We start from the raw sequence: 26080 nt of genomic DNA, 5'->3' as shown, positions 1-26080 counted from the left end.
TCAATAAACTCTGCCTGATAACACCTGTGATATGTAATTTCAAAGTAAGTGCCTGTGTTTTTTATGGTTCATCAGATCCATCTTGAATGGTCAATTAATGTGTATCAATAATTACTGCACATTCTAGAAAAGACGATTCTATAGAATTTATAAATTATAACTCAATTAGCCATCTCAGAAGAGATGTGATAACACAGAAGGTGAGTATGAACCATGACAAATCAGATAAACTCTCACACATCATTAAACAGCCTCAGCAGTCATGTTAAGTGGAAGGCTTTTGCACTTTCTCATTTTGCCTTCTTATAACTTGTGCCAATTATGTCCTTCCATAAATGAGGTCCATAAATGTTGTTAAAAACAGAGTCATCTAATGCCAGTTTCCTGTTTGATAGTCATAAATAAAATAAAATGATAATAAAAGAGATAGTCCATTAAGATGAAGTATCCATTACTAAATTTACTATATTTAATACATAGCACCATCTAGTGAAATTTTAGGGAAATGTGTAATATACTGAATATGATGCAGACAACTTTGGAAATAATTGGAGATTAGTTCTTATGCATTAATGTATCATTTAAATTTCTCCTGGAAATTTTTCAAAAGATAAATTAAATATTATAGAATTATCTGGGCAAGAATACTGGAGTGGTGAGCCATTCCTTTCTCCAGGGGACCTTCCCAACCCAGGGATCTAACCCAGGTCACACAAAAAGTGTGTCAGTGATAAGAATACACTGGCTGACTTCCCAACTATGACGGCATAATTGACCAGAAGCTCTAGTTGCTATCCATGAAATCCATGTCCATGTTTACTTCACAGCCATGATTTCCACGATTTCTTCCCAATCAATGACTAAGTATGGTATGGATACAAAGTCAGGCCCATCCCTGAGCTGCATGATAGTCTTTCGACAGCCATCTCTGACTCAAGAACTACTCTGTAGCTCAGATGAACTTTTCTTAGATTGTGCTGCTATCTAGACAGTGTCCACCAGCTTTCTTTCCCTCTTTCCTTTGCCAGGGTCTGACTTGGATTGCAATTTGAAGATTCTCCCAAATTCTTTTAGCTTCCCAACCTCACTCCTTTTTTCTTCCCTCATGGGCATTTTTCCTAATAAAATGCCCACACATTTAACCCCACTTAGCATCTACTTCTTGGAGAATTTCAAAATGAGGTCTAGAAGCTCCAGAATTACCTCAGAGTAATAGAAAGTGAAAGTTGCTCAGTCATGTCCGACTCTTCGAGAGTCCATGGACCATATAGCCCATGGAATTTTCTAGGCCAGAATACTGCAGTTGGTATCCTATCCCTTCTCCAACGGATCTCCCCCACCCAGGAATCCAACCAGGGTTTCCTGCATTGCAGGTGGATTCTTTACCAACTGAGCTATCAGGGAAGCCCCAGAATAATAGATGGATCAAGTTCTCTATAAGCTTCCATGTAGTAGTGTTGGCTAAACTTTGTGTACAATGAAAGCAAACCAATATTTGTGATATGCTTAGCCAACATTCCCACATGGTAGCTTATAGAGAACTTGATCCAAAGCTTGGAATCCCACACAGAATAGGATCTGAGTAGGGGACAACAAGGGTCCCGTTCAGATGTAAGTTATGGCCACCAACAGGTGGCCTTAGAATTAATATGCCCAGGGATCAGAAGATAAGCAAAGAGATATTTAACGTCTCATTTAATGTCAGAGATAATTAACCTTGATCAGTAGGGGAAAGAATAACTGTACTTAGAAAATGGGGCAAGTAAATATAGAATCCAGATGATCCACTTGGCTTGCCTCTGCCTCATTAGTCCTTCATTGCTCTATTTAAACTGTGACCAGATACACGTACCTACCCTGGACTGAGAAACAAGGTGTGACTATTAGGGTCAGAGATATCAGGAATGAAGTTTTGGTCACACTACTAAGTAGGCCAGCATGACCTCTGAAGAGATAACTGAGACTGGGAGTGATTTAGAATGGACAGTAGTGCTGGGACAGTGTATCAGCTGTAACTTCAAGATCAATTCCATCAGTTAGAACTAAAGTTCAAAGTAATAATACTTTTCAAAGTTTTTCTCAAGAAAATGGGCCGTGGAGGAGCTTGTCTGTACAACACAAGTACTAGAACTAGTAGCCTTGGGAATAGGAGTATAATTGACCAAGGGCTCAAGCTGCTGTGCTGAAATCCATCAGCCACACTTATAATGATAAGTTTCTTACTAAATGTTCTTGGCTAATGACTAAGAGTGGCAAGGAGATTAGAGCTGCCCTTGGTTCCAGAATTCTCTGGTCTCCCTGTTGAACTTTTCTTAAAGAGTCTAGGACTCTTACATATAAACTCCTTTTTTCTCTCCTTGACTTAGAATCAAACTTGCATGGCAACATGATGGATCTTCCCACTTTAGCAGTCTCCTGTCTAGTTCCTCTCAGGTGCAGTATGACCTTTTCTCTCATAAAATCCTTAAATGTTTAATTCTGACACTATAAAGTGAAATAGCTCAAGACATTTAGATTGCAATAGGTTAGGGATTAATAAGTATACTAAATTAGTTGTTTTTGCTGATCTACAACCAGTAACTTTGTAGGAAGAAATCCCTTCTATCTCTGAATCAAAACTCTCCCTGCCTTTAAAAAGACTAAAATTAAAAAGAGAGAGAGAGAGAGAGAGAGAGAGAGAGAGAGAGAGAGAGAGAGAGAGAGAAACAAAAACAAAAACTTATCCTATAAGGTATAACACAAAAGAGACAAACTGAGTGCTTTTGTTTACAGGGCATCAGTTCAGTTTGGTTCAGTTGCTGTTATGTCCAACTCTTTGTGACCCCATGAATCACAGCATGCCAGGCCTCCCTGTCCGTCACCAACTCCCAGAGTTAACCCAAACTCACGTCCAATGAGTCGGTGATGCTATCCAGCCATCTCATCCTGTCATCCCCTTCTCCTCCCACCTCCAATCCCTCCCAGCATCAGGGTCTTTTCTAATGAGTCAACTCTTCACATGAGGTGGCCAAAGTACTGGAGTTTCAGCTTTAGCATCAGTCCTTCCAATTAACATTCAGGACTGATCTCCTTTAGGATGGACTGGTTGGATCTCCTTGAAGTTCAAGGGACTCTCAAGAGTCTTCTCCAACACCACAGCTCAAAAGCATCAACTCTTCGGTGCCCATCTTTCTTCACAGTCCAACTCTCACATCCATACATGACCATTGGAAAAACCATAGCCTTGACTAGATGGACCTTTGTTGGCAAAGTAATGTCTCTGATCTTTATAGGATAGGCCAAACAGAAAAGAAAATTAGTTTCCCAAGTTACAGCTCAAAGAAACATGGAAAGAAGCCCCAAAAAAGTTTAAATTAGGAGACCTGCTCAGAAAGTGCTTATGGTCACAGAAAGTAAATTATATACTTGTAAATAAAGGGGATATTATGTACTGGGCATAAATTTGAAATATCATCTGGACAGCTTTTTTTTTTTGAAACACAGATTGTCCTCTTTTGTTTGAAAAATATTTACAAGTGAAAGTAAATTTTCATAAAAGTCTGGGTAATAAATTTCATAGTGTAGAAATTACAGTTCATACTCATGGCACTTTCTCTGGTATGGTACATTTTCGTGAACAGTTTAAATATACAAGGCAAGCCCCTATCTAATAAAATTGGGAAAATATAAAACAATTAGCTAAAATGTATACACTTTAAAGTATATAAGGATACTAGGAACAGGAAGTTCTATCTAGATGCGTGGCATCTGGCCTGCACAAGATGAGGCCTGGTTAAGGCAAACCTATGACGGACAGAAGGTATTGTGCCTGCTTTCTGCTACAGAGTGATAGGCTTCAGAAGACAGGGAAGACCATAATCAGTATTCCTTTCGTTGTTTTATTAAACACTATGGCTTCCCAGGTGGTTTTAGCCTGCCTGTCAATGAAGGAAATGTAAGAGACAGATTCCATTGCTAGGTCAGGAATATCCCCTGGAGAAGGGCATGGCAACCCACTCCAGTATTCTTGCCTGGATAATCCAATGGACAGAGGAGCCTGGCGGGCTACAATCCACAGGATAGCAAAGAGTCAGACATGACTAACATGACTTAGCATGCATGCATGGCTTAAAAGCCAATATAATTTAGGAACTTAAGAGAGAAGAATGTGTCTCCATTTACTGTCGTTAGAAACATGAAGTCATATCTGACACTTCTGAAAGTAATGTGCAAAGGAGGGTAGCAAGGATGTAGAGCAGTGGTTGACTCAGACAGACAAACTTTGGGGAAATATTTAAACGACCTAAAGGCATTTGTTGGTACTGCCAAAGTGTGTCCTCTATGGTGAGGTTGGGGATTTTATACTTTGGGGAATAATGAAGTAGAAACAATTTTCCTGCACTGAAAATTGATGTGGATAAAACCATACATCTAGACAGCCTCTATTGCACAAGCTAGCATATTGGATCTTTTTGATTTGACTTATGTTCAGAGTGCTGATTCTATTTTCTTAGCAACTTCTGGAAGATAAACATAAACTTTAATAGAGGGCACTACTAAAGTATTGTCTCAGACAAGAGAAATCATGATTTCCATATCTATTGTATGCCACTTTCATCACTAGAGAGTTTGCCAAGAACCACAGATCAAAATCCTTTAATTTGTATGGTAATTTAGATATTTGGACCTTATGAATGTATATTTTGTTGTTCTCATAGGTGAGCTAAAGAAGAAATCTGTGTCTCCCATAATGAAACAGCCATTTTCTTAGCCTAGCACCACACCTAGGAATGTAGGGCAAGATATACTACCCTAGAAAGGTTAAATGGGTGGCCTTTCGTTGGAATACAAAAGAAGAAACCTGGGGCATCCATACCATGAGTATTTTGAATTATGAGTCTGTTTCTTAGCAAATGAATGCAAAATAAAATGTTGTGCATATATATTTCTGGACGTTATATATTAACTAAATATATCTTTGATTTTGTTTTTGCTGTTTGTTTAGTTGTTAAATCATGTTCCACTCTTTTACATTCCAATAGACTATAGTCCCCCATCTCTTCTGTCCATGGTATTTCTCCAGGCAGAATACTAGAGTGGGTTGTCATTTCCTTCTTCAGGGGATCTTCCCATCACAGAAGTTGAACCCACATCTCCTGCATTGGCAGGCAGATTCTTCAGCAGTGAGCCACCTGGGAAGCTCATCATATCCTTGAATTAGGAAGCTTTATATATATATTTTTTCCTACAGTAAATTGATGCAGCCTGTGATATTAAATAAGACACATTACTCATTTTCTGACAAATTTCACACTTGCTTTAAAGTTATTTATTTCCAGTCTCCCTTATACAATTCTAAGCCTATTGAAAACAGGCAGAGATTATTGTACCCACTTTTAAACCTGAATGTTTACCTAAAGTAGTACCTAGCACAGTCATTTATCTTGCAGGGAAATGTATGAAGAAAGTATATTTTTTATGTATTACAGTTAATAATTTAATAAAGTTACTTTTCCTCCATCATAATGAATTAAATTTTGGTTGATGGAAACAAAATTATAAAATAGAAGAAAACAACACTAGCAGTAAATGTTATCACTATTATAATTCTTAAGGACACCAGAACTCATATCACTATGCTCTTTATCTCTGTTAATGCAAATCACTCTGAAAGATCTCAGAATTCTAGGTTCTCTCTCTTACTTTTACAGTTATTCCTCATAATTTTATACATGTTTAATATTTCTCTGCACATATTTAATTTCCTCATAGCTTATGTTTATTAACTCTTAAAATTCTTAAATTGTTATAAGAATTCAAATAAAGAATACAACATCCATCATCAAGAAAATTCCTAGGGACTTCCCTGGCAGTCCAGTGGGTGAGACTTGTGCTTCCACTGCAGGAGGCATGAGTTCAATCCCTGACCCAGGGAACTAAGATCTCATATGCTGCATAGTACAGACAAAAAAATAAAAATAAAAATAAAAAAACAAAATTCCTAAATCATAAACCCCTTCTCTGAACATTCCTGAGTCTGCCCCAAGGACAATGATATTTCTAAATTGTACTGTGGCAGCTTTTTTTGCTGAGCCTTCACACAAGGCCCAAAAATATGGCAAAAATACTTCTGTCCTGAATTCAAAATAAATTCAACTCTTCTTCCATAAATGCTCAAGAATTTGAATCTCATGTCTTCAGATTTTATACTATACAATATATATCTTGATTATGGTCATCTACTAACATGGATTTTATTCCTTCTTAGTTTTCAAACTAAATGCCAAATAAAAATGAATAAAAAATACTCCCATCAACAAATATCACCACAAAATTTTGTCTATCCAAGATAAAGAGAAGTTTCTAAAACAACAGAGAAAAGTAGGCAAAAACAGCTATACATGGTCAAATATCAGAATGATAGAGAAATTTTCAACGGCAGAACTGGAAACTAATAAAAATAAAAAATACATTAATATCCTGTATAATATATACATATAATAATGCTAATAAACATAAAAATATAATTATTACTAAGAAATATCTCAGAGACCCTTCTCTTCTGAGAAAAGATAAATACTCCAGTAATAATGAAAGCAATTTTTATGGAAGTCAGTGGAATAGGTTTGGGGACACTGACTTCTTTTTTTTGACACTGACTGTAGAAATGCTGTATTATTAATATAATTTGTTTTTATTTTTACTATTGTAATGCCATTATATTGTTGGCAAGAATCTGCCTCTGAGTCTAAAGGATATCAGTGTTGAGTGAAAATATCTATTCTCATCTAGATTATTCTTGACCCATTTTCACACATTTTCCAGTCAGAGAAAGTAGAAGAATCTTTAAAGATTAAATAGCAGAATAGTTTTTAATCAATGTCATTATTTAATCAATGTCATTATTATTAATCAATGTCCTAAATAATGAATGATAGCATTCATTTTCATTATGGATAAAAAATGCTCATTAATAGGTATGTTAGTTTCATATAGTTTCTCTTGTTTTGACTTTAGACAGACAATTCTGACATGGAATTGTTGGGACAAAGGGAAGGAGCCAGGGAAAGATAGACTCTTCGTGAAGTAAAAAACATTATTATCATAATGAAGGCCTACTTACTTCTTAAATTTGTATTGCTATCTGATAGATGGTAAGAATTCATACTCTAAAACTGCAAATACTTTTGATAAGGCTTTACTGTTAGAAAAAATCATTTATATATGTTAAAAAAATTTGAGTACACATAAACCCACTTATTTATAAGTAGCCAGAGACCACCATCTTCATAATATAGCTTAATGAAACTAAAAATAAAACTCTGGTGAAAATATTTCTCACATCTGTCACATTAGCAAATGTTAAGATTCCATTAGAAATCAGGATAAATTGTCACTATTATATGTAATCACATTTTTTAGTTACTTTCTTTTAAAATAGATCTATCTTTGAGTGATGTAGACTAAGTTCATGACAATGAAACACTGCCCCATTGGCATAGAATATCTGTTAAAATAAACACAATTCTGTCTGGTAAAATATAAATGAGTAATGATATTAGTTAGTTTATTGTTTAGCTCGCAGAATCTCCAAGAAGGCTGAAGAAGCTGGTTTAGACACTCCTTTTATAGCCAGAAAAAGTGACCACAGTCAAGTACAGGACTCATTAATGAAAGCTCTGCTGCTATCATCAAACAGCCCAGACCCTGGGCTATACTGACCTGTTTGTGTATTGACTCAGAATGCCCTCATGAGAACTATTGCCACTGCTAATCCTGTAAACTGAACATGGATACTGCTGAGTCCACCAAACCCACCATAAATTCCACGTGTCCATTCCCATTTATTTTATTTTGTTCTAGGTCAATGTCTGGGGTAAATGCATGTGATTAATAGAGTCTAGTTTCCCAAAACACCCTATCTGCCAAAAAGACTTGGAAAGCAATATTCTGAAACTTTCTAATTCACTTGCTTGAAGCAGGACCTTTCTCATAGCAGTAAAGATTCTCTAAAGATTAATTTGCTGAAGAACAAAAATTAATAATAATAAATATTTAACATCACTACCCTTGTCTGTATAATATCAGTATCATTATATGCTCCTTATTTTAACTCTAAAATAAACATAAAAAATTAACTATTTTCCAAAATAATATAATTGTAAATTACACAGATACATACACTTAACCTTCCCATTGAAAAGCTTAATATGAATCACTAAATACAAATTTAGTACTATAGTCATTCAGTAATGAATAATATTATTTAGTCAAATTTTTTATTTTGATATTACCAACAACTTATACCCTTCATGAAATAATAGGAAATAAAAAAGAATCTATGGTAAAAGAGATGCGCAGAAGAGGAAAATTATTTATACTATATGCACATGTATATTTCAGAACAACAAAAAAAATATGAATAGCTACTATAGTATTCATTTCCCAGCTTGTCAATAGGTGATAACTGGTTTTCATTACTTTTCTACTTCATTAATTATATCACTTACCCGTTTTTAGCCAGGAGCTCTGCTGTTAAAAGAGTTTTTTTCCCTGCTTTGAGATAAAACATATCTTTATTCTTAAAGGACCTGGGTCCTTATTGGTTTTACCTATATAAAGTGGTAGCATTTTTCAACTTATATCATTTGACTTAGCATCACAAATATAAATCTAGTGTCTTAATATGTATTACTTAGCATCATAAATATAAATTTAGTGTCTTAATGTACAAAAACCAAGTTCAGAATTCACGAGAAATTCTTTAGTTATAAAATGATATTATTAAATAATTAATATATGAAGCAGTAATTTTTAATAATGGGCATGATATTAGCAAAGCTACCATAAAGTATTAATCAGATGAATCTACTGGGGAAATTGTGGAAACAGTGAAAATGCACATTTCCATTTTACTATACCCATGGGATAAACATCATTGATTGAGAGCTGCTCCTGGACACTATAAATCTGTGGCATGCTCAGTCTGCTGCCAAAGCTGTGTAGGTGGCTAGCCTTTGCAAAAATCCAAGGTAAAAGAGATGCAGATATTGGCTGTTGGAAATCACCTGTAGCACATAAAAAGTCCAAGAGATATGGGTAGAACAGGCCAGTGTATGCTAAACTCTCCTACATTTCCAGGGTTTCTCCTGGGTTTAAATTACTTCCCTTTTTCTTTCCACAGGAACAGACAACAAAAATTACATTACTGACTCCATGAACATAAGGTGTTGATGCTATCATTCAAACAGCTACAGCTATAGCTTTATCTGTGCTGTGTGTGCTCAGTGGTATACAACTCTGCGATCCCATGGACTGTAGCCCACCAGAATCCTCTGTCAATGGGATTTTCCAGGCAAGAATACTGAAGTGGGTTGCCATTTCCTCCTCCAGGAGGTCTTCCCAACCCAGGGATGGAACCCACATCTCTTAAGTCTGCTGCACTGGCAAGCAAGTTCTTAACCACTACTAGGGCTACCTGGGAAGCCCCAAAACTGTAGCCTTAGATAGTAGATATATTAATAGCTGCAGCTACTCCACAGTGGCCCTTGATTCCTCACTTTAATTAGACATTAATTTGAGTCTATGATAGGTGTGTGGGTGAGGCCTAGATCATGGACCGAGATATTTATTGAAAGGAGGCTGAAATAGCAAGTATCAGAAATTTTTACATTTTGTTATATGAAGCATAGAGAAAATTTATATTAAAAATAAATAAAGAGAATATATTACTACTGATATTGCAGAAATATAAAGGATCATAGAAGATTAATATGAACAATTATATGCCAATAAACTGTATAATCTAGAAGAAATGGACAAATTCCTAGAAACAAACAACCTGTAAGTACAGGATCACAACAAAAATCTGTATAGATCAATAATGAATATGAAGATTAAATAAAGCTATTAAGTTTTAAAAACTACATTCTCATACTATTCATTCATTTCCTTGCTTTATCTTTCATTTTCCTCAGGCTGCACCACAAATAATTTTTCTCATGCAATTTGAGTTTCTAAAACACAAATCTGATCAGGAACTGCATCAATTCCTCATGACTACAAATTTCAAATACACTCTTGAGACTTGAGTATTCCACTGGAATTGCATGGGAGGATATAGAACCCCTAGCCAGTACTATTGCCTGCAACTATTATACCCCATGCTTTATTCTCTCTCCCCAGTCTCATCATCTTCCTCAACATAAATGTTGTTTCTCAGGGAAAATTTTTGTGAACATCTCCTTTTATGTTATGCTCCTATAATATCCTGAATTTTTCCAGTACTATCAAATCATAATACTGTTATATTTAGTTTTTTTTTTCTTTTCTCAAATATTTAAATTCTATAGTTGGATCCAATTTCTCATTTATTAATTACTTATAAAACACCTAACAAAATTTTCTTAATTTTTGTGTAAATGTTAAATATATACCAAAAGCAAGGAGAAACTTTTAAATGAATTTTTAAAAATAAATTGGTAGGACACAATTTGTATTTTAGAACTTTCTCTCACATTGACACAAACTAACAGTGAGAATCTTGAGGCTAGTAGATATTTTATGAGGCTGGTGAGGTTAGCTAGGTGATATGGTAGCTCCAACCAGTGAAGTGACAGGGGAATGGAAAGGACTAGACAGATCCCATAAATATTTAAGTGGTAAAATTGATAAGACAGAACAAGAGTTGATGTGTAGAATAAGGTAAAGGGAGATGGCCAGCTTGAAAAAATTGAGTTACTGGATTGATAAAATCAGTTGGACAGTGATGTCATTGAGATAGAGAACAGAGGACAAAGTTAGCTTGGATAATGGGAAAAATTTTTTCTGCCCTATGCTGCACAGAATTAAGCATTCTAAAAAGAGTTCTAATGCTTTGTTTTGTTTTTAACTTCATTAAGTATATAGTTTTAAGATTGTAGGCAACAAATAATGTATCCCACTAATGGCAAACAGATTTTTAAAGAATGTCTCATTTTATTTAAATTCGTTAAACTGTAATATTCTCTCAAAGATAACATCACTTAATGTACTGGAAATGATTCTGAGAAAAAATAATTTGGACAGAAACTAACAACTATTTTGAATTTTACTTTTCCTACACTTAAAAATAACTTAGAATCATAAATGAATACAAATTTTTGCTATAGTTAATACATATTTTTTCATGAAAAATTATGTTTTACACTCCCTAAAAATGTTTCGAAAATTCTTTGCGTTCTTGCGGTTTTATCATTTAGTTTTGCCTGTTAAAAAGTGCAAACTGAGATTCAAATAGTAACATTGTGCTGCCACCTTCTGGAAGGTATGGAAAACTATCTGTTTTAAATAATGGACTGATGGTGATGTGCACTGCACTAAATAAGAAAACTCGTGATGTTTAGGATATTTTTCTATTAAAAGGGTATCACAACATGCAAAGCTATGTGCCAATGTATGGTGATGTTCTCTTTAATTGTGAGTAAATCTGATTTATGCATTCTTATCCACTATCCTATCCATGACCTGTTTAATTTCATTTTTAAAAAAACATTTATGTGGGTAATTACAATTTGATTTTAACTAAAAAGTAATACAAAAGGTCTTAAATAGTTAATGTAGTAAATCAAAAGATAATCTTTAAACACACCTGAGTACGTAAATGGAGACCAAAAAAATAGTTTTCAGGAGGAGAAATAAAGTAATTCAATACGAAAAAGTGGAATTGAGGCGTACTGGAGAAGGAAATGGCAAACCACTCCAACCTGGGAAATCCCATAGACAGAGGACCATGGAGGGCTACAGTCCATGGGGTCACAAAAGAGTCAGACCAGACTTAGAGACTAAACAACAAAATCACAATACATTGATTTAGGACATACGTGCAGAATTCACTTAGATTTTATTGCAGTTAGGAGGCTGAAAAAATATTAATTTGTGAAAATCACTAAAGCATTCTATCTCAGATTCTTTGTACTTAAAAATGGGAATCATAAATTATAACACCAGGCTTTCGAGAACATTATATGAGGTATCCAACAAGTATTTCCACATTAGTCTTGCATATGATATGAAAAGCATAAAAAAAATCTAAGAGTAAGATATCTTGGATAGTAAAAGCACTGTAACATGTTTAATAGTACTTCTAAAATATAAAATAAATAACACAATTAATTATAGATTTTTTTGATTGACATATTTATATCAGAGATCAATAACCTTTTAGTATTCTAACTAGAATGTGTCACTAGCAAAAATTAAAATTAAAAAAAACAAACTGTTTTTAAGTAGTGCTTACATTTGCCTGACTTCAATAATGGTGATAAGTAAATATATGCTTGAATTTATAGAACTGAGTAGATTATTCAAATACTTTTGAATTTTAGTAATTTTTCCACTTCTATTTCATTTGACCAGCAGAAAATTGCCATTTCTAATGGTTCTGATTGCTAACAAAAGTTAAAATCTGTCCAAATGTTTCACAAAATTTGGCCTATAGTTCACTAGTGGTTCATTTGTATCATATTTACTTATATTACATTAGCTTGTGGTTGCTGATGAATAGATTATCTCAAACTTAGTTGTTAATACAACACAAACATACTGTCTTGCAATTTTATAAGCCAGAAGTGAAGTGAAGTGAAGTCGCTCAGTCATGTCTGAATCTTTGCGACCCCATGGACTGTAGCTTACCAGGCTCCTCTATCCATGGAATTTTCCAGGCAAGAGTACTGGAGTGGGTTGCCATTTCCCTCTCCATTTATAAGCCAGAAGTTCAATATAAATCTTTCTGAGTTAAATCAAGGTGTTTGCAGGACTGTGTTCATCTCAGGAGGCTTAGAGAAGAGAGCTCCCTTTCTTAGTTTTTTACAGCTTCCACAGGCTTTTTGATTTCTTATTTGTGGCCTTGCTATCTTCAGAGCCAAGGGCACTGCATCTTTCTGACCAATCATCCTTCTGAAAGGTCACTTTTATTACTCTGCTTTAAACTTCCACCTCTTAGGATTCTTGTGATTGCATTGGGTACCCTAGATTATCCCTTTAGGTTAATCACACCTGTAAAGTCCCTTGTACTATGTAAGGTGCTGTTCACAAATTCTGGGAGTTAGGACATGGGCATATTTGGGGACATTATTCTGACTACCACATTTTTCAAATGGGATCAAGTGCCTTAGCAGTTTTTTTTAAAAAGTAGCTTTGTTTTGATATATATTTCACAACCTTGAAATGTTGAGTCATTACTGTTTCCATAGAAATCACACGAGAGTTTTCATTATTACTTCTATAATTAATTTTTGGCTAGAAATGTGATGAAAAATGTGTTTATATTTTCTGGTCCGAGACCAAACAAAAATACACAAAAAGGAAGCATCATGTTTGAACATCAATTTACAGAAATGATAATCTTAAATTGAAACATATATTTGTGTATTATACAGTCCAAAGACTGAATGAAACAAAGTCTGCTTTGAGGTGTATGAGGTGCATCTGGCAGTTAATAAAGATTAAACATAAAAAAAAATAAATATATCAAGCCAAAATGGTGTTTTATCTTGAAAATTATACTATACTACTAGTTTTAAAGGTCAGATTACATTGGAAACTTCTCTGTGCTTCTTTTTTAATGTTATTTTTAAGAATTATACAACAATAAAATGTATACCATATGAAGACAAAAATTAAATCCAACCTAATTTTCATATTATGTCAAACAGTGTTTATCAAACATTTGCTTGATGGTGCAAAGTAAGGGTTATATAGACAGATTTTCCTTTTGGGAAATAATAAAAGGAAACACAGAGCTGATTTGCATAGACATGGCCCTTTTAGATCAGTGTTCTGTAAATGTATTCAGGACTTCCTACGTCAGCATTACCAGAAAATACTAAGCAAGGATTGACTCCAAATCTGTGTGGAGCCTGGGGTCCTCAAGAATCTGCAGCTTGAGAAATACTTGTTATGTCACGTGTTAGTATGTCATATTCTATCCATATATCATATGGGAGAGTAGAAGGATGTTAAAAATGGAGTGAGAATTGTCATTAAAATCATGATGATGCCATTAAAATTTTTGAGAATCATTTCTGTAGTGAGAAAATGTTTTTTTTCTTATTTTTCTAATTATTCAACTAGCTTACTTTCAATGGAATAAAAGTATGAATGCAACTGAATGAGTAAACAGGTTACTCATATTCCTTCATAAATAAAGAAAAGTAAATAGAATTTTTAAAAAGAGAGGAAATCTTACTTGAATTATTTGAAAATAAAGAATTTGCATGCATGGTATTGCTGTGCTGTGCTTAGTCACTCAGTCATGTCTGACTCTTTGTGACCCGATGGACTGCAGCCATGGTATTAGAAGTTTATTTTCATTTCATGCTGAGTTTTCTAATAGCCAAGTTTTTGTAATAGCATATATTCAATTTGTTGTTGTTTAGTTGCTAAGTTGTATCTGACTATTTTGAAACCCCATGCACTGTAGCCCACCAGGCTCTTCTGTCCATGGATTTTTTCCAGGCAAGAACACTGTAGTGGGTTGCAATTTCCTTCTCCAGGAGATCTTCCCAACCCAGGAATTAAACCCCAGTCAATCTATATGAGTATCAAAATTCAGCTTATGAGAATTAAGGAGAAACATCTCTATAGACCCTACAGATATTAAAAGAATTATAAGAAAATATTATGAACAACTTTATGCTAACAAATAAGAGAAATTTGGTAAAACTGAAAAATTTCTAGAAAGCTAGAATTTGCCAAAATTAAAGCAAGAACAATAGAATGTGTAAGTAAACATATGAGGTAATAACATTGAATTAATAATTAAGAATTTCTCACAAAAGAAGCTGAATTAATTCTATCAAATTTTTAAGGTAGAAAAGATATCCCAGTTCTACACCAGGTTTATAACTCATTTCACTGGGCCAGGATTACCTCAACATGGATGCAAGATAAGGGCATCAAAAGAAATCAAAGCCACACATTCATTTACATTATGAATATACACATGAAATTCCTTAAAAACATGAACAAGTGAATCTGGCAACATATAAAAATCTATGTACATCATGATCAAGTGAAGTTTTGTCCAAGGAAAGTTTGGCAATTTAAATACAAAAATCAATGAATATACACAATTGTAAATTAAAAGACAAATGACAATGACAATACAAGCAAAGGAGTTAAACACTCACATATCTGTGCAAGTGCCGAAAAAGCACCTGAAAAAATGCAACATCTGTATCTGTAAAAAGTAGTAGTTTCTGGAAACTAATAGAATTGAACTTCCTCAAACAGCTAAAAGACTACTATGGAAAACCTACAGCTAACATCATAGTTAGTGGAGTAAAAGCTTTCCACCCAAAACAGAAAATAATATAAAGACTGCTTTTTCCTTGAAAGAAAAAGTGAAAGTAGCACAGTCATGTCCAACTCTTTGCAGACTGAAACCTGCCCAGCTCCTCTGTCCATTGAATTCTCCAGGCAAGAGTACTGGAATGAGCTGTCATTTCCTTCTCCAGGGGATCTTCTTGACCCATGGATCAAACCCAGATCTCCTGCATTGCAGGCAGATTCTTTACCAACTGAGCCACAATAAACAAATACACTGGAGGTTGAGTTGAACCAGTCAAATAAGACCATAAAAGGAAAATTTATGCAGATGGGGAAAAGAAGGGATAAACTTTCCTTATTTTCCTTATTTGTAGATGGAACAGATTTTTTTTTTTTTTTAGCGAAAACCTCAAAATGGATTTAGCAATATTAAAATAAGTCAACAAGTAACCAAAAATTAAGAGCAGCTGAAAGTGCAGAAATTTCTTATCTACCCCTCTTTATCACAACCCTCGGCACATAGTTGGAGAAGGAAATGGCAACCCACTCCAGTATTCTTGCCTGGAGAATCCCATGGACAAAGGAGCCTAGGGGGCTATAGTCCACGGGGTCACCGAGAATCAGACGTGACTGAAGCTCTCTGGTGGTGGCATATAGTGTTCCCTACCTTTTTTGCCTATATTTATTATAACTGATGAACCAATATTGCTATTTTATTATTAACTAAAATTCATAGTTTTCATTAGTGTTCATTCATGTTGTACAGTTCTGTTCTGACAGGTGCATGATGTCACTTTCCAGCATTACAGTCTCATACAGAAAACATTCATTGCCCTAACAATCAAATATTCCATGCTAGCTTGAGAAAAATGTATATTCTGCTGTTGCTGGATAAAATATTCCTTAAATGTCAAGTACGTCCACTTGATAGACAGTGTTGTTCAGTCAGTGTTATCCTCGTCGATTTTCTGCCTGCTGGATCTGTCAGATATGATAGGGAAACATTGATGTCTCCAACTATAATAGTAGCTTTGTCTATATCCTTGCACAGTTCTATCAGTTTTTGCCTTACACATACCCATTAAGGATTAATATATCATCTTGGAGAACTGACCCCTTTTTATTCGTATAATGTATCTCTATATCTCTGATAATTTTCTTTGCTCTAAAGTCTGCTGCTGCTGCTGCTAAGTCGCTTCAGTCATGTCTGACTCTGTGAGACCCCATAAATGGCAGCCCACCAGGTTCTCCCATCCCTGGGATTCTCCAGGCAAGAACACTGGAGTGGGTTGCCATTTCCTTCTCCAATGCGTGAAAGTGAAAAGTGAAAGTGAAGTCACTCAGTCGTGTCCAACTCTTAGCCACCCCATGGACTGCAGCCCAAAAGGCAAGAGTACTGGAGTGGGGTGCCGTTGCCTTCTCCAGCTCTAAAGTCTAGTTTGTCCAAAATTAATATGGCTACCTCTTATGACACAAATTGTGTTCCCCTCAAACTCATGTTTAAGTCATAGGCCCTAGTACATTATAATGTAACTATATTTGGATTTAAAGTTTTTGAAAAGGCAATTAAGCTAAAATGAAGATTACTAAAATAATCCAATATAATTTGTGTTATTTATGTATTTGGATTAATACGTACCATATTTGTAATCTTTTTCTATCAGTGTCCTTGCTCTTCGTTCCTTCAACTCCATTCATTTATTGCTTTCTTTCTCTGAAATTAATTGATCATTCCAATTTATATTCTCTCAGCATATTAATTATATTTCCCTTTTTTCACTTACTAGTGGTTGCCTAGTCTGTAATATAATTTATAACTAATATAAATTTATTTTCCAATAGAACTATACCATTTCAATCATAGTGCACACACCTCACAACGAATGATTCATAATTTTCCCCACCTCTCTCTTATAACATTGCCATAATTTACTTCATTTATTCACATGCTATAATCATCTGATACATTGCTGCTATTATTGTTTGAAACAAAACCTTATCTGTTAGATAAGTTAAGTTAGAAAATATTTTTTTTTACCAGTAGATATTCCTTATCTAATGTTCTTGCTTTCTTTATATGTATTAAAATTTTTGAATTATAGCATTTTTGTTTTCTGTGAAGAATTTCTTATAACAGTTACTTCAAGACAGGCTCACTGGCAAAAATTTCTTCAACTGTTGCCTTAGTATATCTTCTTCATTTTTGAAGGATAATTTCACTAGATACATAATTTTAACTGTGTGTCTTTTTTCTTTGAACATTTCAAGTATTTTACTACATTCTTACTTTGAGTGAGCTTATAATAGACCATACCACTTATAATAAGGTTGACTTGATAGCAAAGTAGAAGAATAAATGTTTCATGTATGAGTTTTAATTTCAATGAACATTGAAAATGTGCCTCTTTACCTAACATTAATACAGATTTCAGGATTTATTTCTAAATAAAAGAATACTTACTGCTGATACTTACTACTAATAATACTTACTTATTCATACCAAACAATTCTAGTTTTAAGAGAATAAAAGAAAACATTAGCTGCTTAAAATAAATGAAAATATTTCTATTTAAAATTAAATAAAAACACTACAGTCCCTCAGGAGAGATTCTTAGATTTGACTTTTCCAAGTGACCTACTTTTTAAGCAGTTGTAATTACTTCCAATCATCTTTCTATTCAATTTATTAAATGAAGGCTTTGCTTTTTAATGGATAATCTGCATTCTATTAAAGATTGAAAGCAATGCCTATGGCTTAGTTATTCTTCACTGAAGCAAACTCTTTTTGGGGACTCAATGCTTATCTTATAGTTAAAATGCACATTTCAGGAAATTAATTTCAGGCTTGAAAGACAAGAGGCATGCATATATCCGATATGGTTACAGCATAAGAAAGCAAGCAACTTTGATTTCTAAAGTACTACTTGTCATGTCTGGAACTCCTTTGAGATAATGTAAGTTAGATCCTAATTTTCAAAGAAGTCTACATAGAAATAATAAGTACAAAATAACAGACCCAGTATGTGTGGTTGATGTAATTAGAATGCTAATAGGAAATGCCTCAGTTAATGAAAGGCAAGAATTCACATCATATTTAAACAAAGGCACTGTGAACAAGTAAGGTTTTGAAATAATAAAATAATTGTATTTTCTTATTTTCTTTTTAAATCTGAAATAATTATCATATACTCAGATAAATGAAGGAGATTTGATGGCACATTGTTTCTTTTCTTATCAAATCTAAATTGTGAATAGGTAATGGTCATGACTGGGGCTTCCTTGGTGGCTCAGTGGTAAAGAATTCACCTGCAGGAGACTCTGGTTCAGTCCCTGATCTGGGAAGATCCCCTGCAGAAGGAAATGGCAACCTGCTTAAATATTCTTGCCTGGGAAATCCCATGGACAGAGGAGCCTGGCAGGCTACAATTCACAGGCTTGCACAGAGCTGGACACAACTTAGCAACTGAACAACATTAACAAATGATAGTTGAGAAGTGTCCTTTGTTTTATTTTGGAATCCAGTGTTCTTTGAGTTTTGTTTTGGCAATATCTTGACTTTATAAAAAGCAGGATATTAAGCTTCTCCTCTATAAAGTGAAGATGATACTTAGGCTGGTAGTAATAGAATTGTTTTTAAGACAAATGATATATATTATAAAACAATCCAATTTATTTATATAGTAAATAAACAAAGTTAAGTTGCAAATTTGTAGTTAAATGAAAAACTGGTAAACCGCTTTAAAAAAGAAAATCTTTCAATTTGCTTACCTCAGTAGGCTCTAAAAACCAGTAATATTAGGTCAAGTGATGAACTGATCTTAGTCAAGTTTTATTTGTTAGGCAATAGAGTTTTATAAATAAATAATCCTAAAGAGCTATGATTCCTTCTATAATGTAAAAGAACAATAAAATTTAATATAAATTAAAGTAATAATTCTTTGATTTGGTTTCTACTTTACTCAATTCACTACTAAAAAAATAAACATTCAAAAAATGAAGTTAAGTATACACCTATATCTCCAGGCAAGAATACTGGAGTGGGTTGCCATTTCCTTCTCCAGGAGATCCTCCCAACTCAGGGACTGAATCCTGGTCTCCTGCACTGCAGGCAGATTCCTTACTGTCTGAGCTACTTGAGAAGCCCATACACCTATCTAATGTCAAAGCTGATATCTGAATACGGGTTTTCTTAGCTCTAAAATCCACATATGTATATTTTGATTTCTAGTAGACCATCCCAGTCTTCAATTTTTTTTCTTAAGATTTTAGTGTTCTTGGCAAGTCTTGGAAGTTTACTTACTTTCTCACAGAGTTCTATGTTCTTCTTTTCAGTATAATAAATAATTTGATGCATATTCAGATTATCTTTTAAGCGCATTTAAGATATACAAGGTTATTTAAAGGAATTTTTAAATTACCAGAGTCTTCTGTATTCCCTCATCACCCAGGGCCCTCTGTGGAAGCTTGAAATAGGAAGTTCCAACAGTCTGTGATCTCAAAAATATACAAGCAACTTATGCAGCTCAATTCCAGAAAAATAAACGACCCAATCAAAAAACGGGCCAAAGAACTAAATAGATATTTCTCCAAAGAAGACATACGGATGGCTAACAAACGCATGAAAAGATGCTCAACATCACTCATTATCAGAGAAATGCAAATCAAGACCACAATGAGATACCATTTCACACCAGTCAGAATGGCTGCAATCCAAAAATCTGCAAGCAATAAATGCTGGAGAGGGTGTGGAAAAAAGGGAACCCTCTTACACTGTTGGTGGGAATGCAAACTAGTACAGCCACTATGAAGAACAGTGTGGAGATTCCTTAAAAAATTGCAAATAGAACTGCCTTATGACTCAGCAATCCCACTGCTGGGCATACACACCGAGGAAACCAGAATTGAAAGAGACACATGTACCCCAATGTTCATCGCAGCACTGTTTATAATAGCCAGGACATGGGAACAACGTAGATGTCCATCAGCAGATGAATGTATAAGGAGTATTACTCAGCCGTTAAAAAGAATACATTTGAATCAGTTCTAATGAGATGGATGAAACTGGAGCCGATTATACAGAGTGAAGTAAGCCAGAAAGAAAAACACCAATATAGTATACTAACACATATATATGGAATTTAGAAAGATGGCAACAATAACCCTGTATGCAAGACAGCAAAAGAGACACAGATGTGTAGAACGGACTTTTGGACTCTGAGGGAGAAGAAGAGGGTGGGATGATTTGGGAAAATGGCACTGAAACATGTATACTATCATATAAGAAATGAATAGCCAGTCTATGTTCAATATAGGATACAGGATGCTTGGGGCTGGTGCACAGGGATGATCCAGAGAGATGATATGGTGTGGGAGGTAGAAGGGGGGTTCAGGATTGGGAACTCATGTACATCTGTGGTGGATTCATGTCGATGTATGACAAAACAAATACAGTACTGTAAAGTAAAATAAAGTAAAAATAAAAATTTTAAAAAAAGTAGTTTTGAAAATTGGAAGAAATGTAAAAATAAATGTGCAGCCTTGAATTTCTGGGGCTCAGTGAGGCATTTGAGTTTGACAATATCACTTTGTAGGTGATTTGGTACTTGATTAATTAATTTACATGTAATATTTTTTTAATTATAGCTAAAAACTTAAGTTATCTTTGTAGATCAAACACTTACCTAGGTTTTCTCTTTGCTCTTTTACTCTCGGAAAACATGTGAAAGCAGAGTAGTCTAAAATAATTTTATTTGTGGATAAAGTGAAAGTGAAGTCGCTCAGTCGTGTCCGACTCGTTGCCACCCCATGGGCTGTAGCCTACCAGGCTCCTCTGTCCATGGGATTTTCCAGGCAATAGTCCTGGAGTGGATTGCCATTTCCTTCTCCAACTTGTGGATAAGACATTGCTAAACAGACAGTTATGAACTATCAGGGAATCCTTTATCAAGGATGGAGAGCAAAACCAAAATGCAATTATAGTCCTAGGGAAAAGTTACAGCCACGGACTTAACACAATTTATAATATTCACGTAACCTTTAGACTTGCTATTACTTTTCCAAACAGTTTATTCTAGGAGTTTTAAGAATATTTAAACTGTTTGTCAGATATCCTGATTAACCAGCATAACTTTTTTTTTTAATAAGTGAACATCTAACATTTTGGAAATAAAAATCAAGATTGGTGAATTATTTCTCAAAAAGCAGGAGAATTCTCTCTTAGAGACAGAGAGATAATGACATAAAACGCCCTGAACGTCCCTCCTCACATAGGTGTATGGAATGTACGGCCACACATAGAGCCATTTACCCCTGAGAGAAATGCAGAAATTGGCTGAGTGAACCCTACAGGTTGAACCAATGAGAAAATTGCCGCATCAAAACAGGTAGGAAATGCTGAGTCACACTCCCGCTATAAACCCCAGGCCCACACAGTACCCTCCAATCAGGTAGGCACCCTGAGGGGCTTCTCCCTTTGGAGCGAAGGGCTTGTACTTCACATTTAGTGCCCAGATTTGTGAGACTACCATGAGTGGACGGGCCCAGAACAAGGAAGAGTCCCACAAACAAAGAAGCAGGTTTTTTTGCGCACCCCCGCCGCCCCATAGAAACTTAGAAACGATGTATTTTCTGTCAATCTTATTTCAATTTCCTGTATAAACCTCTGGAAGAAAAAGTAAAACCACTCAGCGGTCCTTCTCACCATTCAGAGGCCTGAGCAGTGAGAGCGGCAGCAGTGACTCCAGCAGTGGCCTGAGGCCCAGTCAGTCCTCAGTAGTTTCAGTGCCTTCCGCAACAGCTGGTTCAAGAACAGTACTCGATGGACATGAGTCTGAGTGAACTCCGGGAGTTGGTGACGGACAGGGAAGCCTGGCGTGCTGCGATTCATGGGGTCGCAAAGAGTCGGACACGACTGAGCAACTGAACTGAACTGAACCTTGGGGAAAAAAGCAGGCTATTCACTTTGAAATTCCTTTCCATTTATGGCCTTTATGGCAGCCCCCAGCCCTCGTTTTCAATCTCTGCAGGATCTGTGGAGAACAGGAGCGAAAGCCTTTTAAGTTTTCCCGCCAAAAAGTGCCTGGCAAGCACATAACTCCAGAGCCGGACTGCTTCCGGTTAGAAGGACTGAGAGGGCTAGCTCCCTTGTAGCTCAGATGGCAGTGTCAGCTTAGCAGAGAAGAGAGCCTGATACTCGGACCAGTGGTAGACAGACTGACACCAGACACCTCTGTGAGAGATAGTGGGAAGCCCTGGGATCAGTAACCAAAGTTGCGGCTCCTGGAAGGCTGCCTGGATCTGGTGAATGGAGGCCCGGGAGAGGAGTGCAGTTCAGAAGCCAAGCCGCAGCAATACCAGTGGCTCCAGTGGCCCCAGCAAACGTCAGCACAGCTCCCTGGTCAGTAATCCTGGAGGATATGACTCACGTCATCCAGGTTGTCAATGACAACAGTGGCGCAAACTGCTGGCAATAGCGTCTCTGGTGTTTTTCTCAGGTTTATGAATTAGACGCCATCATTTTCTCTTTAGTGGATGTACTGTTCCACTGGGAAGCCAAGGTTGGTGTGTCCTAAGCAGATTCCTGCCCCCACAGAATTTGAGAACATCCTTATCCTTTATTTACAGGATATTAATTTCCTTGGACGTACTGCTGCTGCTGCTGCTAAATCACGTCAGTCGTGTCCGACTCCGTGTGACCCCATAGACGGCACCCAACAGGCTCCATTGGAAATGGGTTGCCATTTCCTCCTCCAGTGCATGAAAGTGAAAAGTGAAAGTGAAGTCGCTCAGTCATATCCGACTCTTAGCGACCCCATGAACTTCAGCCTACCATGCTCCTCCATCCACGGGATTCTCCAGGCAAGAGTATTGGAGTGGGTTGGACGTCGTAAACCTTCCCTTTAATTTAGTATGGGAATCCAGAGAAACTTAATGGGGACCCTGCGTATATCTCTTATAGTTTATTGTTTTGTGGTTTCCTCAGAGCTTACATAAAACTTAAATGCCTAAGTCTTGTGGGCATTTAATAAAGCTTTCAAGAGGCATCCAGGAAATTCAGGAGAAGGTGAAAAATCCTATTTTGGGAACTTCTCTTGCTTTTCATAATTATTAAGATATTTGATCCTGTTTTTATACTGTAGGCCTTTCCCAAGCTCTTTTTAAATTATGCATGCACAATATGCATGTGATGTAGGACTTGTTAGGGGCTTCCCTCTGGCTCAGACGGTAAAGCGTCTGCCTGCAATGCGGGAGACCTGGGTTTGATTCTTGGGTTGGGAAGATCCCCTGGAGAAGGAAATGGCATTATCCCTGCTATAGAAAAGGATATTCTGAGGGTGATGATCTGTCTAAGGTGATCAACTTGATAACTAGCAGAGCAAAAAACAGGACCCAAGTCTCCACGTTGCAATCTGGTACTGTATGTTTTATACAAATAGAACCTTACAAACAACTTTCTGAAAGCATGAGAACTCAGAGTTTACAGTAAAAACCTACCCAAGAGTCTGCATGTGTGTGTCTGTGATGTGTGTATGTGTGTTTGAATATGCATGTGTGTGTTTAACAGCTTCATGAGTCCCTGAAATTCCCAGTAAATTGACTTTAAAATTTGAAGTCAGCCCATGAAATGATTTTTTAAGCAACCTAATAACCCAAATTTTATTAAACTGCAGTAACCAAAGATTTTATCTTTTCAAGAGCGCTTTACTATTCTAATAGTAGAATAAAATAATATTATTTTGTATGCTTATCATAGTGTAAGCATATATATATGAAATATATATTGTAAACAAATATATATATAGAAAAACAACTATATGTATATTGAAAAATAATATATATATATTGAAAATCAACTTTTCTTCTTGATCAATAAACTTGCCTATACTCAAAATACCTGAATTGACCCCCCACACACATGCACACACACCAAATTGATTTAAGATGAGTATATTTTGTTTTTTCTACCTTAAAATTACAATGTCTGTGAAAAAGTATATAATCAAAAATATTTTAATTTTGGTAAACATGATTTTCATTATTCTTATCATATTGAATCATATTTATTTGACCCTTGGTACATGATCTTTTGCTAGTCATGTTAAAATCTTCCTGTTTTATACTTAATTTTTAAGTAGCAATAGCAATGATGCTAATGCAATAAAGGATGATTTTAATATTACTTGAATTAATATTACATTGAAAGTTCATTTTGACTCATATGTCTTTGAAGTTCTATTTTATATTTTTTCACCTTGTAAATTTTTTACACATCTCTTCTCTTCTATTTCTAAAAGAAAACTGGGAATGGAAGAGCTCTAATATGTGAAAATAGATGAAAATGTCACATTCCTAGCATGATCAAAGTAGGTCAAAGTAACTTTTCTTGTGGTGAGAACAGTCTGTTGTAGGATTTCCAACTCAATTATTTATACAGCAAAGTATCTGAATGGCTCTCAGGTAAATCATGATTTGGTCAAATTTCTATCACTTTTTCTTTTTCATTCTTTCATATCTATCTCTCTTTTACTAAATTATACAATAGTCCCATGAATTAAAAAAAATAACTGACTTCTATTTGATAAATAAAATTCCTTTTTATTTCCACTAGAAAACAATAATCTTTACAATTATTTGGGTTCCTCTGAAAACAAATAAAACATATCTATGCTTATTTTAAAAATTGTCCAAGTGATTGAGAAAAATTAAAAGTAAAAGTTACTGTAAAAAATGATTTCTAAAATATTGAAAGCTATTTGATAGTTTCAGTTCTTCATTTATGCATATTCAATAATTTTGAATTTTTTTTGCATTTTAATTTCTTGATTCCCCTCACTGAGGACACATTTATACCATCAGATTATTCTTTAAATAATACATTGGTAAATATTCAGTTATTATAATAGTCAAAGATATTAATAAGGTAATACACTGTCCGATACCATGCCTTATACTATGCTGTCTTATACAAGATTTGGCTTTGCTCTGTTAAGTAATTGTCAGAATAAGCCAAGAGTGGTCCCTTAACTTTAATACTGCTGTCATCCAGGTTCTAGCACTAACTGTAAGACTATATATTTCCCCACACATAGCAAAATAGCAGGGTTGAAGAAAGACCTAGACAGCTCCTTATGTTCTCTCTGAGCCTGCCATTTTTCTTTACTTCCATTCACAAATATCTTAAGTATCCAGTCCTATTAAAAAAGAGATGTGGATGACCTAGTCTATCAATCAGAGTGAAGTAGGTCAGAAAGTGTGTGTATGGATGTGAGAGTTGGACTGTGAAGAAAGCTGAGTGCCGAAGAATTGATGCTTTTGAACTGTGGTGTTGGAGAAAACTCTTGAGAGTCCCTTGGACTGCAAGGAGATCCAACCAGTCCATCCTAAAGGAGATCAGTCCTAGGTGTTCATTGGGAGGACTGATGCTAAAGCTGAAACTCCAGTACTTTGGCCACCTCATGTGAAGAGCTGACTCATTGGTAAAGACCCTGATGCTGAGAGGGATTGGGGGCAGGAGGAAAAGGGGACGACAGAGGATGTGATGGCTGGATGGCATCACCGACTCGATGGACATGAGTTTGGATAAACTCCGGGAGTTAGTGGTGGACAGGGAGGTCTGGGGTGCTGCGATTCATGGGGTCCCAAAGAGTCGGACACAACTGAGCTACTGAACTGAGCTGAACTGAAGTCAGAAAGAGAAAAGCAAACACTGTACATTAACACTTATATGTGGAATCTAGAAAAATGGTACTGATGAACCTATTTACAGGGTAGAGATAGAGACAAAGACATAGAG

The 26080-nt window shown here is 35.4% G+C and overlaps 1 pseudogene; it reads left to right on the top strand.

The window, feature by feature from the left end:
• The window catches only part of LOC105616265 (protein FAM53B-like), a 201154-nt pseudogene extending 178717 nt beyond the window's left edge, over positions 1–22437 (top strand).
• The last annotated feature ends 3643 nt before the right edge of the window (positions 22438–26080 follow it).

Source organism: Ovis aries, chromosome 10, assembly GCF_016772045.2.
Source record: "Ovis aries strain OAR_USU_Benz2616 breed Rambouillet chromosome 10, ARS-UI_Ramb_v3.0, whole genome shotgun sequence".
NCBI lineage: Eukaryota > Metazoa > Chordata > Mammalia > Artiodactyla > Bovidae > Ovis > Ovis aries.
The sequence above is the reverse complement of the archived record's forward strand: the minus strand, read 5'-3'. Positions and strand labels throughout refer to the sequence as shown.